Source organism: Megascapheus bottae, chromosome 5 (genome assembly GCF_031878675.1).
Source record: "Megascapheus bottae isolate mThoBot1 chromosome 5, mThoBot2.hap1, whole genome shotgun sequence".
NCBI classification, from domain to species: domain Eukaryota; kingdom Metazoa; phylum Chordata; class Mammalia; order Rodentia; family Geomyidae; genus Megascapheus; species Megascapheus bottae.
Window position 1 is genome coordinate 14676593 of NC_143513.1, and position 14885 is coordinate 14691477.

Here is a 14885-nt window from a genome sequence, read left to right on the forward strand (position 1 = left end):
TATTTCCTCCCTTCCTCCCTCCCTCCCTCCCTCCCTTCTTTCCTTCTTTCCTCTTTCTCTCTCCATCTCCCTCTCCCTCTCTCTACAAAGGGTCACTGCTGATAGTCTCTGCAACAAGCAATTCTTTCTTGTGAGGAGATTCTCTTGTATGTCAGCCACCATTCCTGGCTCCTAACCTCTAAATACCAGAGACACCCACCCCCTCCACTGCTACCAAAACTATTTCCAGTCATTGTCAAATGTCAGCCAATGAGTGAAATCATCCCTGAGAGCCACCAACTGTCTTCTCACTATGAAAAGAAAGGAAAAATAAGGATAAAAATATATATAATAATAATAAATAATGAAATACTGTTCCTCTCTTGCTACAACAAAAGTAGTACTCTGGTTTTGTTTTAAATTAATATTTGCCTCTCTCCTTTAGTGGTATATATTAAAATATACCTAGATTAAAATGGCACGGTTTCTAAAATAAATCTCAAATATGGAAAAGGAGTTATTAGATATATAAGCACTGAAAGATTAGCCAGGGGTTGGTAGCCATTAGAATAGACAGTGGGTCTTATTATTTTTACTCTCCAGTATGTTCAAAATCAGAGTCAAAGTAATGTACCTACTATCTGGCGAATGTAACTGTAACCCCTCTATACATTACCTCAATAATAATAAAATGCAAAAAAATTACCAGAGTCAAACTATCAGTGTAATGTATACATGTGATCCAGGAACAATAGGATCTCTTTTCTAACATTGAATGTGGTTATTTATCCTTAACACCCTTACTGGAAAAATAACAAATCAAGTTTTACTTTGTGAAAATGAAGATATATATCAAGCATTTTTCTAAAATACTGTAAACAAAATTTCTTATCTTGCTTTTCATAAAACTTGATATCAATCACATTAAATATGTTCATGTAGAACCAATGCCTACACGAAGTAAAAGAGTCTAATTCCTTTCCACTGTTTTTCAATGCACTAGCCTTGAGCTGAAGTGCTCAGGTACAGCATTCAGAGTTCAAACCCCAAGACTGACCCTCCCCCCCAAACACTTTGATTAATTTAAAATAATATCACAAAGAATAACCTCAATGTATAGTTTGATAAGACTGTAGGTATAGATATTAAATACCACAATTGATTTATATTTTCAGACCTTTGTAGGTACCAGCTGTCCTATCCACTCAGAACATTCTTACTTCCTCCTCCTATTCCTTGGTTAACTCTGTTCAGATGGTAACAAAACTAAGAAAACTCCTTGCTCTTTTCTCTTTTTCTTTTTTGTTCCAGTAGTAGGGCTGGAATTCAGAGCCTAGGTTATCTATCTCCCTGAGCTCTTGTGCTTAATATTAGTGCTCTACCACTTGAGCCATGGCTCAACTTCCAGATTTTTTGGTGGTTAATTAGAGATAAGAGTCTAACTCCAGGCCTGGAGAGTTGGTCTAGTGGTAGAGTGCTTGCCTAGCATGCATGAAGCCCTGGGTTCAATTCCTTGGTACCACATACACAAAAAATATTCGGAAGTGGTGCTGTGGCTCAAGTGGTAGAGCGCTAGCCTTGAACAAAGCCCAAGACAGTGTATAGGCCCTGAGTTCAAGCCCCAGGATTGGCCCAAAAAATTGTTTTTCAAAAAAGAGTCTAACAAAGTTTCTTACCGGAGCTGGCTTTGAACTGAGACCCTTAGATCTCAGCCTCCTGAGGAGCTACAATACAGCCAGGTACCACCAGCACTCAACTACTTCATGCTTTTTGAATGTGGATTCCACGTCCCATCTCTAGTCCCCAGAACAGCTTGTTTCCTGATGATTTTACCAGCCCTAGACTAAAAGATCTGTTGTTATTTTATAAATGTGATTAAATCAGGTAAAATAAATATGTAAGAAATACCAAAAATCCCTTAACATACAGAAAGATTGGTGCATATTTGTCCTGAGCAACCTAGTATAACACGATCTTTCCTCCTGGTTACACATCCTTATCACCAACCCTCTTCTTGAATGTGAGGTTGAAGCTAGTGACTCACTTCCATGAAGTATAATGAGCTAACAGGTTGAGATACGACTTCTAAGAGTAGGTTGCCAAAATACTGTGATCTCTGTCACCCTCCCTTTCAATCCTACTTGCTAGGATTGATGAAAGACAGTCACTATCATGTGAGTTTACCAAGGAAGAAGCCCATGTGGTAAGAAACTGATGCCTGTAACTAATAGGGATCTGAGGCCCTCAGCCAAATCACCCAGAATTCTATCAGTAACTAACATGGGTGAACTTGAAAGTAAATCTCCTCGCTGTCAGCTCTCCAAAGCTACAGGTCTTAGCCTATACCCCTAAACGGAATAAGTTGTCTTTTCCTTGCCTTTGCTACCTTACACAATAGGTTGATGTCTGTCTTGTGCATTAAGCCCCTAGAGTCTGTAAACTCATCCTGACCATGACTGGCAGCGTATTCAATATCTTGCCCTGGGTGATAAAAGGAGACTGGAATTCATTTTATTCCGGACAATTATTCTAAAACTTGAAAGTTCATTAGACATGCAGATCTTTGAATCTACCCCTCATACTGAGTCAGGATGCCTTAAGGTTGAGCCTCAGAATCCATGTTTTAACAAGTTTTACAAAAGAGTCATGCACACTAAAGATACGGGTGCCCTGCATTAGGGTACAGACATGGCTTTGCCATGCTGGCCTTCCCTACAGTCTCAATAGTGTAGCTTCTGATCCAAACTCTCCAAGTTTAAACACTCAGATGGAAAAAAAAAAAAAAGCCCTGCCTTTAAGCTCAAGCTATTTGGCCAAAAACCCTAGTCCATTTCCTTCTGCTGCACTGATTTCTCCCTCAGGACTTGGTACTTTATGTTCTCCAATGACTGACTAATGTTCTGTTCCATAGAAATCAGCTCTTAAAACCACAATGATTACTATCAGTTATATAAGATCTCAGTAGAAAAATTTGGCACCCATAACCAAATTGCTCAGAATTCATCACTGACACAGACATAGGCAAAATACATTCATTTCTATGGTCTTGGCTGTTACCAACCAGGCTTAGAGGCATCCCACAGCTACATTGGACTCCTAGCCCTGGAGAATCACAATGTTGCTTTACTTTCTCTTGGTAAGCGTTTTATTTGAGTACCAGAAAGCTTTATGGCACTGCCTAAATCAATTGTGATTTTATATCAGAGTAGACTTGAGCTTAGGATATACATAGTTCAAAGTTGCTTAGTATGCCAGAAAATTGGAAAAATATACATATATATATATATATATATATGAATATGTGTGTGTGTGTGTGTGTGTGTTTCTTGCCAATCCTGAGGCTTGAACTCAGAGCCTGGGCACTGTCCTTGAGCATTTTTTGTGCTAAAGGCTAATGCTCTATCACTTGAACCACAGCACCAATTCTGGCTTTTTCTGTGTATGTGATACCAAGAAATTTAACCCTGTATATACCAGGAAATTGAGCTTTGTATATGATAGGCAAGTTCTCTCCTTCTAGGCCAAACTCTCGGACCAATAAAAGTAATTTTATAAAGGATTTTTCCCCCCAACAGCACATAAAACTTGGAAAATACAGTAATGTCAGAAATTTCTAATTTTAACTGAGATAAATGTATGATATAGAGATAGATATTAGTATAAGGGTTGAATTCAGAACCACTTCCTTATCAGGGAAATGCTCTTTTACTAAGGCAGAGCTCCAGCTCTTTCTTTTTTTTTGTACAGTTGTACTTGTGTTCTCTCTCCCCAACCCCGTGTGTGTGTGTGTGTGTGTGTGTGTGTGTGTGTGTGTGTGTGTGTGTGTAGTACTAGAACTTGAACACAGTGTTTGGGTGCTATTCCTTGGTTTTTACTCAAGGCTAGCACTCTACCACCTAAGCCATTGCTCTAGTTCCAGCCTTTTTTAGTGGCTAGAGATAAGAGTTTCACAGACCTTCCTGCCTAGGCAACTTTAAATCACAATCCTCAGATCCCAGCCTCACGAGTAGCTACAATTACAGGTTTGAGCACCCAGCTGTATTTGTTATTTTGGGGTGTGTGTCAGTCGTGGGACTTGAACTCTGGGCCTGGGCGCTGTCCCTGGGCTCTTCGGCTCCAGGCTACTACCCTACCCCTTGAGCCACAGCACCACTTCCAATTTTCTGGTGGTTAATTAGAGATAAGAATCTCACAGACAGTAATGCCAGTAGTGCGCAGGTTGGCTTTGAATCGAGATCCTCAGATCTCAGCCTACTAATTAGCTAGGATTACAGGTATGAGCCACCGTGCCAAGCTTGCATTTGTTATTTATGAGGTAGTTTTTGATTTATGTCCAGGGCCCTACTTGAACTGTGGTCCTCCTGTTTTCTGCTTCTTATCATCTATGAGATGACAGGAACATATCACCATGCCATTTTCTTCCACTGAGATGGAGTCTTATTTACTTTCTGACCTAGGATGGCCAGGAAAGTCAATCCTTCTGCTATTAGCCTCTCCAGGCTACAGGTGAGGTCCACCCCAGTGTCCAGGTCAATTCTGATCATTTTTAATGAAATAATATCTTCCTTTCAACTTCCATGCTGATGGAGGATCTCAGAACAACAATGTAGCTAGGGTAAAGAGGATATGACTGGAAGAAGAGAAGGTTTGGAGGTTAGGATATTATCTGGCAGCTAACAGAGGGCCATTGAAAGATATATGTGCTGTGTACATATGTGTTTATTTGGTTTTTTTATTTTCACAAAACAAAACGCCAGCAAATTTCAACACAAGTCAAATTATAGAAAATTTCCAGTGTTCAGACATTCTCCTCCTGTCCCTTCCCAGGAACTGTCTCCTTTCTTCTTAATATTCTCTCGATCGCTGACATTACTTAGTTTTGAACACTTGATACAAAAAGATGACTTTTTCTTCAATTATTGTATTGTATAGTCTTGCCTGAACACCACATTCCTTATCCAATCTCCTAGACTGGGCTGATGATGGGTTAATGCTGCTATGTAGCATTCTCTTTGTGGCCTATAATAATTATACATTTTCGGGCTTGGAGTTTGGCCTAGTGGTAGAGTGCTTGCCTAGCATGCACGAGGACCCGGGTTCGATTCCTTGGTACCACATACATAGAAAAAAAGCCAGAAGTGGTGCTGAGGCTCAAGTGGTAGAGCTCTAGCCTTGAGAAAGTCCAAGGACAGTGCTCAGGCCCTGAGTTCATGGCCCAGGACTGGCAAAAAAAAAAAAGAAAGAAATAATTATACATTTTCAACAGTATCTGTCTATGTGTGCACTGAACGAGGCATGAAATATATTCATTGAGCTTTAGCAGATAATGCCAAAGAGTTTTCCAAAGTAGACTTAACTGAAATTTCTACTAGCTTTGATAGATTTGAAACAGGAACAAGATCAACACTATACATTGATTGGAATGTAGAGTCTAGATGCAATGTGCAGGAAACTATTTTAATGTAGGAGGGAAGACCTGAACAAAGGTGAAATACCCCATGGGGGTAATTAGAGAGGAAGATGAAGGTGAAAAGAACATTATGTAAACCTGTGTGCTGGAAAGATGGTGCTATGAGGCACATCAGGATCAGGAGGAATAATGAGTGTAAACTGGGTCAGGAGAAGGTTAGGATGCTAATGAGGAATCCAACAGAAGATGTCAAAGTAACAACCCAATAGAACTTAAAAAAGCTCTCAGATACTAACAGGGATTTCACTTACTCTCTCCCCTACACATTGTGTAGCTTTCTCTTCTACACATTGTGAGAGATCTGGGGTTAGAACCCTATTGTCAGACAATACTGACTTAAAACTTTTACTTCTATACTTAAAGTCACCTAATTACTCTTCTGGAGTTTTTTTAATTGACTTGCTAGCTTTAGTACATCCTCAACTAAGGACCACTAGTATTTGTGCCATCTTCTATAATTTATGCCTTCGATTTTAGGTGAAACCATAACTAACAAATATCTTTTGGAGCTTTGTTTATTGCTCCTATACCTACTGGCTTAACTTGAGTTTTCATCATGGTTTGCCTGAGCGAATGTCAGACCTTTTTAGCTTAACTATTGTCTTCCATTCTTATTGTCCTAAATGGCACTATCCAAGCAAGAATAGAGTTTTTTTTAAGTATGTTTGAACAGCTCACTTTAATTAGTTGTGACCTTTCCCTGCATAATAAATGAGCATCATCATGCGCCAGCTATCCCTGAGAAACAATGCTTCTCCTTGTTATTCCCTTACTTGTATTTTATGCTTCAGTAGTAGTTTCTCTTCTTTCCATCTTCCCACGTAATGCTGTTTTGTGACTTTGCATAGGCTTTATCATTCTGCCTGGCAAACCTTTCATTTCTTTCACAATTCAAAATTCTACTTCTTGAAGCCTTTTCTGTATGTGTATATTTAATTGATAAAGCAATGGCAAAGACAGACGACTGATACAAAAGTAATATTTTATAAACAAGGGATATGGAGCTCTGAAAATTCTGTCATTTTAAATAGCATAAATACATTTATCGAAAGCTCAAAAAAATGTGTAATTTCTTTCCAGTCATAACATGCAGCAACTCACTTAAGAACATTAAAATGTAAAACATAAAAACAATCCATTAAAGTCACATTTTAGCATAGTCTGTTTACTTAAGAGGGTTTTTTTTTTTTTTTTTTTTTTTGCCATTCCTGGGCTTGAGCTCAGGCCTGAGCACTGTCCTTGTACATTCTGAAGGCTAGAGCTCTACCACTTGAGCCTCAGCACCACTTCTGGCTTTTTTCTCTGTACGTGGTACCAAGGAATCAAACCTGGGTCTTCGTATACTTAGAGTTAAGCAAGCACTAGGCCAAACTCCTGGCCCCTGTCTACTTAAGATGTTTTAAAGGGATCAGTTTGTAAAATTTTTTGAATAAATATCTTTATCATTTCCATGGTAATGTCAACAAAATTAATGTTATTATATAGTAATCCTTGTGTTTTTTTAATTTATTAAGCAGACACAAAATAATTGTATTATGGGAAAGATCTTAAGTATTTTCAACTAATTAAAAATAATATATGTTGTAAAAAAAGGAAATAATTCATTAAGTACAAGAATAACTGATATGTTGTAAAAATGGAAATAGTTTATTAAGCATAAGAATAAAATCTGCCTTTTTTCACTAGTCATCCAGCTCATTTTTATACATAAGCACTATTAATAATTTATTCTGCTATTTCTCAACATTTTCTGCATTTATACAAAAACATAGGTATATATGCATTAGCATTCACATGCATACATAAATATTTACATTTTTCATTCACACTGGACTGCCATAGACACATGAATTCTTAAATTATATTCTATACTTAATGTTGTCTCTTGGATATTTTCCAATACCAAAACATACAGATTTTCTTCACTCTTTTAACCCCTTTGTTGCATCAATGTACCATAATCTATTTGCCCAGGTTTCTATTAATTGATACACAGACTGTTTTCAGATTTCTTCTTTGTACGTGTGCATGAGCATTTATTTTCAAGTATTGTCTTATTATTTCCCTGTTTTCTTTTTTCTTTGTGGGTCCTGGTGCTTACACTCTGGGCCTGGGCGCTGTCCCTGAGAGCTTCAACTCAAGGCTACCGCCCTACCCTTGAGCCACAGCCCACTTCTCATTTTCTAATGATTAATTGGAGATAAGAGTTTGATGGCTTTGTAGTCCCCAGGCTGGCTTTGAACCGCCATCCTCAAATCTCAGCCTCCCGAATAGCTACAATTACGGGCGTGAGCCACCGAGCCCGGCTCCTGTTGTTGTTGTTGTTGTTGTTGTTGTTTCTACTCCCTCTATTCAGGTGGCTGGAGAAAGGGAGAAATGGGAGTGGAACAGTGAGAGTTGGTGTGTGTACATCATGAAAGACCAAAAGTCAAAAACTATTCTCCTGACCAGTGTCTCACACAGAAGACTAAGCTTTCAGAAAGGGATGGATACCACATCTTGAAAGATCCCAGTAACACAGAACACGGCTGCTGGATCTTCAGGGCTTGTACAGAATGGCTCTGGACAGCATAGTGACAACAAATAGAAAGAAAGGGCTGGTGACTAATACAAGAGCGCATCTCCCCTTTGACTCCATCCTATGGGAGGATACATTAAAAAGTCAGTGAGGACCAGGGAAGAGAGAAAAGGAAAATGCAGGAAAAAGCAGCTCAGTATGGTTTTTTGTACTCATAATTGACTAGATGGAAATTCATACCAACATTACCATTCATTAACATTTTCATAAACAAGTATATATATAATACAAATGAAGGAAGGCAAATTATGTTTATTTGCAGATGATATAAGCTTATAATTACAAAGCCCAAAGCATATCACTACAAGATTCTTAGGTCTGTTGTGTATCATCAACAAAGTACCATGAAACAATATCAACATATAAAATCCAATAGCATTTATATATTTACACTTGCTGAAAAAAGAAGTTAGGAAAGAAATCCTATTCACCATTGCCTAAAATAAAAAATAAATGGAATTTCTAGGCATTAACATAACCAAAGTTGTTAAACACCTCTAAAATCAAATTTGAATGCACTGAAAAAGAAGAAATTGCAGAATATATCAAAAAGATTTCAGACTTGCCATATTCAGAATTGAGAAGAACTAAATGCTAAAAACAGTTATATTATTGATGTGTTGAATCACATTAACTCCAAGAAAATGGAAACGGGATTTTTTATTGTAGTTTGTGGGTTTCTGGCTTGCTTGCTTCTATTTGTTTTCCCTTTTTTTTTCATTGTTTTGGATTTCTGTACCTTTTGTCATATACACAAGTGTATCTGATTTGGGGAGGTAAAGGAAAAGCACAGAAAGAGTGGGACAAAGAATGAACCAAGTCAGCAGTGACAGTCACTAGACACTATGCTGGGAATGAACTATACAGCTTGAGAGGGAAGGGAGTCAGAAGGGAAAAACTGGGAGAAGATGAGGGAGGGAGTGACACTGCTCAAAAAGAAATTCACTCATTAATTAACTGACTTACGTAACTGTAACCCTTCGGTATGTCACCTGTACAATTAAAAAAAGCAGCATAAAATATTAAATGTAATCCCTATGAAAATTCCAATTCTCTTCTTCACAGAAATACAAAGGAAAATCATTTCTAAAGTTTATAGAGAAATATAGACACCTCAAGTGTGGTTTCCTTAGCAAAGAAAAAAAACCCCACTATAGTTTTGTAGTTCAACTACAAAACAAAGACATATGACAAAATTAACCACAAAGCCAACATTAATAATAACATAGAAGCTATTAGGTTTTGAAAAGATTACCAAAAACAGAAAGGGGGGGAAACATTTCTTTAACAATTGGTACTGGGAAAACTGGATATCCACACACTGAATACTATATCTTGATCTCTCTTTCTCTCATCCTGTACAAAAATCAAGTCAAATGAATCAGAGCTGAAATGTAAGAGCTGAAACTACTACAGGAAAACTCAGGGAAATATATCAACATTTAGGCATCATGAATGACTTTCCCAATAACTCGGGAAGTAAGTGCAAGAACTGACACATGGGGGCCAATGAAAAGGCTTTGTCAAGGCAAAAGAAACAGTTATCAGGTTGAAGATACAGCCTAAGGATGGGAAAATGTTTACCCGCTATTCATCAAATAGGGGATGAATATCAACATAAAGAACTTAAAACCAAGCAACAAAAAAAGCAAATAATTCAAGCACCAACTGCACAAATAAAAAGACACTTTTTAAATGAGAAAATACAGGTGGCCATGTTAGCACATAAAAAAGAGAAAGATTCAGCATCTTAACCATCAGGGAAATATAGATCAAAACTGCACTGAAATTCCTTCTTAGCCCATTCATAGTGCCTGTCATCAGAAAAACAATAAACGCTGGCAAAGATGTAGGAGAAAATGAACCCAGGTGAAAAAGAATAATGGACAGTGAGTGACAAAGAAACATGGCTTCCCTCATTTACAATAATTAGTATATGTCTAGAATAGTCTTACAAGAGGATTGCAATAGCTCAATAGCTATGTACACATGACCATGTAAGATGATGCTAAACATAATGAATTCAAGATATGGCAACAAGAGGTTTTTCTTTGTTGTTTTTAATGTACCGTGTGAAGTTATTTCTTTATTTTCTTTCATTTTTCACTCCTTTGAGATACCCTCTGTTGTCACTGTATTTGACTTTTGGTACCCTGGGTCTTGTATATACTTATCTGATTTGGGGAAGGGAAGGGGAGCAACAAAATAATGAGTCAACGGACAAAGGGAAAACCAGTGCAACAATGATACTCACAAGACAGTATGTTGGAAATGAACTTTATAACTTGGGGTAGTGGAGGGAAAGTGGGAGAAAATGAGGGAGGAGATAATGTACTCGTTACATTATATGTACAACTGTAACCACTCTGTACATCACCTTGACAATAAAATTAAATTTTAAAAATATATACAGAAAAAGAATAATGGAAGCTGAATATAGTCAAAGCATATATGGTATGCATATAGGGAAATACCATAATGAAACCCCATAGTTTGAATGATTGTTATACACTAATAAAAATACCAACAAAAACTACTACAATCTCAAGGTGTTAGAATATAAGAGCATTTTAATTTCATAATGTTATCAAGCACAGTCAGAAACACATAGAAACAGACAAGACTTTATTTATTTTGAAGAAGAAAATATTTTTATTAAAAATACTTGCTTTGGGCTGGGAGCGTAGTCTAGTGGTAGAGTGCTCGCCTAGCATGCACAAAGCCTGGAGTTTGGTTCCTCCCTACTACATCAGAAAAAGCCAGAGGCGACACTGTGACACAAGTGGCAGAGTGCTAATCTTGAGCAAAAGGTGTCTAAGGGCAGTGTTCAGGCCTGATTTCAAGCCCCATGGCTTGCAAAAAAAGAAAAACAATAACAAAAAATGCTTGCGTTGTTACTATGTCTTTTGTTTTTTCTTTTACCTTCAGTTGCTACTTTTTCATCCATTTTCATGGTTTCAGCCTTATTTAATGCTATACAGATTGTCAATTTTAAGTTTTAGTCAATATTCTCTTATTAAGAGGTGTTCATGGAAAATAAAATTTCAAAGAAGGCTAACAGGACTCTTAAAATGTGTGATGGCATTAATTTTTTTATGTCACCTAACAGTCTATATTGTCTTCAAGCACAATTTTTCAGCATGTTTATAAAGCAGTTGGGAGCTGTTGCTATCAGTATCTGGGGAGGCCTAGTTCTCTGACAAACAGCCAAAGAGAATATTGAAACAGACAGGAAAGTCCACTCCTGCCAGGACATTGCAAGCTGTTTAGTGACCATCTAAATGTTCTGCCAGTTTTGTTGCCATACTTGGTAGTCCCAGGAATCTGGCTAGCTTCAGAAGTTGAGCTAAACAAAATACAACTGTGCACAGCCACACCCGAGGGTGACTGTCTCCAAATACCTTACAAGTCCAAGACTGAAGCACTTGAAAGGCTTGGATCCTTGGAGATCAAATCTTTATAAGATTGAGCCTTTAAAGACAACCCTTAAGCACATAAATGTCATTTATAGCACTGTTTCTGTGCTATTTTGCCTTCCCAATTATCAAGGTGGCTAATGCACATGATAATTACAGTTCCTTAAAATTTATTCACTCTTGAGTAGATCAGCTCAGAAATGTTGGCACAGTTTCAGGGTTCCTTAACAACTGCTCGCCAAACCACTCTTTGATCCAGTGAAATCATCATATGATTCAAAAGAAGGCCTACAGCCTTTCAAGAATTCACATCTTACATCCTCATCTGCATGGTCTATCCTTCTCATGTGTAATCTCAAAACCGATTTTTCCTTATCAGTGACAAAGGAATATGTCTTCCCCTCATTGTAGAATTTTTAGTAGGCTTTCTTTCTTTCTCTTGATATACTTATCATTTTAACTAACATACGTGAAGTGCACATTATATACTAGGGACTGTGGTTTGCCCTGCAGTTCTATAGCTAAGCTTTCTCTCCAAAATTCACAGCATAAGGTGGAGGCAGTCAGATAAACAGATAATTACAATACAGTTTCAAGTAAAGGGTGGGATGAAGAGAGAACAGAAGTACGGCTCAAAGCCACCAGTGGAAGCCAAGAAGATTCCCAGGGGAAGTGAGTGCTGAGCAGAGCATTAAAGATAAATAACAGCAGGCAGATGATAAAAGCAAGTGAGATGGGTATTGGAGACAGAAGAAATGGTGTGTGCACCCAGGTCTGGCACTGGGAGAAAGCATAACAAATTTTAGAAACTAGAAATGTTTTGCTTGATTCAAATGCCTTCTGTAGTAAATGGGATCAAAGTACATGATATACATGTATGGAAATCCTTTTATGTAATTACTATATACTAATTAAAGAAGCAGAGGAGAAATGTTTCTCAGAGGCCACCTAGAAAAGCGGTGGGAAAGATAAGAACATCAAGATTTTGAATAACCATTTTTTGTCTTATGACCAAGTATGTATTTTTATTCTACAGTTAACAGGAGGACCCCGCCCAAAAGAATTTTGAGCAAAGAAATGGCATGACCAATATGAGATATTGGCTAGACACCACTAACTGAAGAAGAAAACTTGTAGAAGGTTTATGGTTTCAAGCTGGTTTCATTCAACTTCACTAGAATACAACCTGAAAGCATTGTTTTTTTGGCCTATGCTGGTGCTTAAACTCAGATCCTGGATGTTGTCCCTGAACCTCTTTGTGTGCAAGGCTAGCTCTGGTTTCTAAGTAGTTTATTGGCAAGAAGAGTCTCATTGACTTTTCTGCCAGGCTGACTTTGAATCATGATCCTCAGATCTCAGCCTCCTGAGTAGCTAGGATTACAAGCGTGAGCCACAGGCACCAGGTAGCAAGGCCTCACATGGAGGACTGTCCCAGCAGAGTAGGGAGGCAAACTCTTGCTTTACCATGATCATATATTGGGCGACTCTGTCCCTATTCCAGTTTATTATAAATAAATATTTATTTATAAATAAAGCTTTCTGCAAAAAGGTTCCATAATATCTCAGAAAAGGCAATGAAAGATTACTGTGAAAGTGGAATTCATCATTCTCAATTTAGGGAATGATTTAGCCATTTTACTTGGAGACAAAAATCTTATTACCCTCTTATATATACAAAAAAACTCCTTTATTCACCATACCTCATAAGACAACATTAAGCATCCGTATAGTATTCTAAGACCTTCGATATTTTTTTTGGACAGTGGGGCTTGAACTCAGGGCCTGAGCACTGTCCTTGGACTTTTCTCAAGGCCAGAGCTCTACCACTTTAGCCACAGCACCTCTTCCAGCCTTTTTCTATGTATGTGGTACCAAGGAATGGAACATGCTAGGCAAGCACTCTACCACTAGGCCAAACTCCCAGCCCCAGATCTTCAATATTTTATTTTATGTTTTATTGTATTTTATTGTCAAGGTAATGTATACAGAGGTTACAGTTACATCCATCAGGTAATAAGTACATTACTTCTCAAACATTGATACCCCTTTTCATGTTTTTGTCTTCCTTTCCCTCTCTCCACCCCTCTCAATCATCTTATTTTTCCCTTTCCTTCCCTATTTCAAATAAATAAATAAACATATATATAATATATCTGGTACCAAAGTCCAATACAGTAACAACATGAAATAAACCATAAGGGGGAAAAAAGAGAAAAGAAATAACTTCACCTGATACATTAAAAAGCACAATCAGAAAAGTAAAACTCGTCTCCATATCCTAGACTTCATTTTACTTAGTCTCATCCTATATGGCCATAGCTACATAACTTTTGAGCTATTGTGATCCTCTGCCAGGAGAATCCTAGATGTGTACTAATTATTACAAATGAGGGAAAACATGGAACTTTATATTATCAATATGATTACTTCCAGTTACGAGTATTTTATGAACCAAAATTACCAGCCTTTAATTATATATTCAAATAAACATAATTACGAGCAAGGCCACAGCTATAGGAAGCTAGGCTCTCGGGAGCTGACAGTACCCTTGTGGTTGTAAATGGTACCACTGCCTTAATCTTTTCAGTATTTTGAGAATAAAATGTGAACTTCTTGTCCCAAAGTCATGGCCTGAATATCTATGTGCATCAGAATTTGTTTCTGGCTTTTACACAGGGGTCTAATGAGCTTTCAAACTATTGTTATGTCCATACTATAGTGATGATTGAAGCTTTTAACCACACAGCCAGGCACCAGTGGCTCACCCCTGTACGGTAACTACTCAGTTGGCTAATACCTGAGGATCGTGATTCAAAGCAAGCCCAAGAAGAGATGTCTATGAGACTTTTATCTCCAATTTATCACCAAAAAACTAAGTAACCGTGTGCAGGCCTAGAGTTCAAGCCCCAGTAACAGCACAAACATAGAAATCTACTTAACAGTGTAAAATCCCTCTCAGAAATCCTTTCATTCTAAAACTTTGTTGGCTATGCTTCTTCCATAATTCTTCCAGTTGAATTTAAAACCACTTCATCAAATTCTCCAGATCTGTAATAAAATATGAAGCTGTACCAACAAATACCTGTGTGACCTGTGGCAGGAGCACCTGGACAGCTTCCAGCTGCGGGTTTCTTGGGTCACACCTTTCCCAAAGCCACTTGTGTTAGCTCACTGCTTCATGGAGCATGATGAAAAGAATCATTCATTTCATCTCTGCTGGGATCACTCCTTTGGACAACATCTGCCCCAGAGCTCCACTCTGGTTGGCTGAAGCTTTGTTAGCTCTAAATCTCCTATTTGTGTTTTCTTTTGCTTAGTCTTGCTCTCTCTAATTTTTTTCAGATACCAGTCCCCCAGCCTAGCCTCCAAAATGTCTTATATGTAAATTCCATCTCTCACCTAAACTTTGCCAAACTCCATTGGAATTGTGCCAAATTTAACA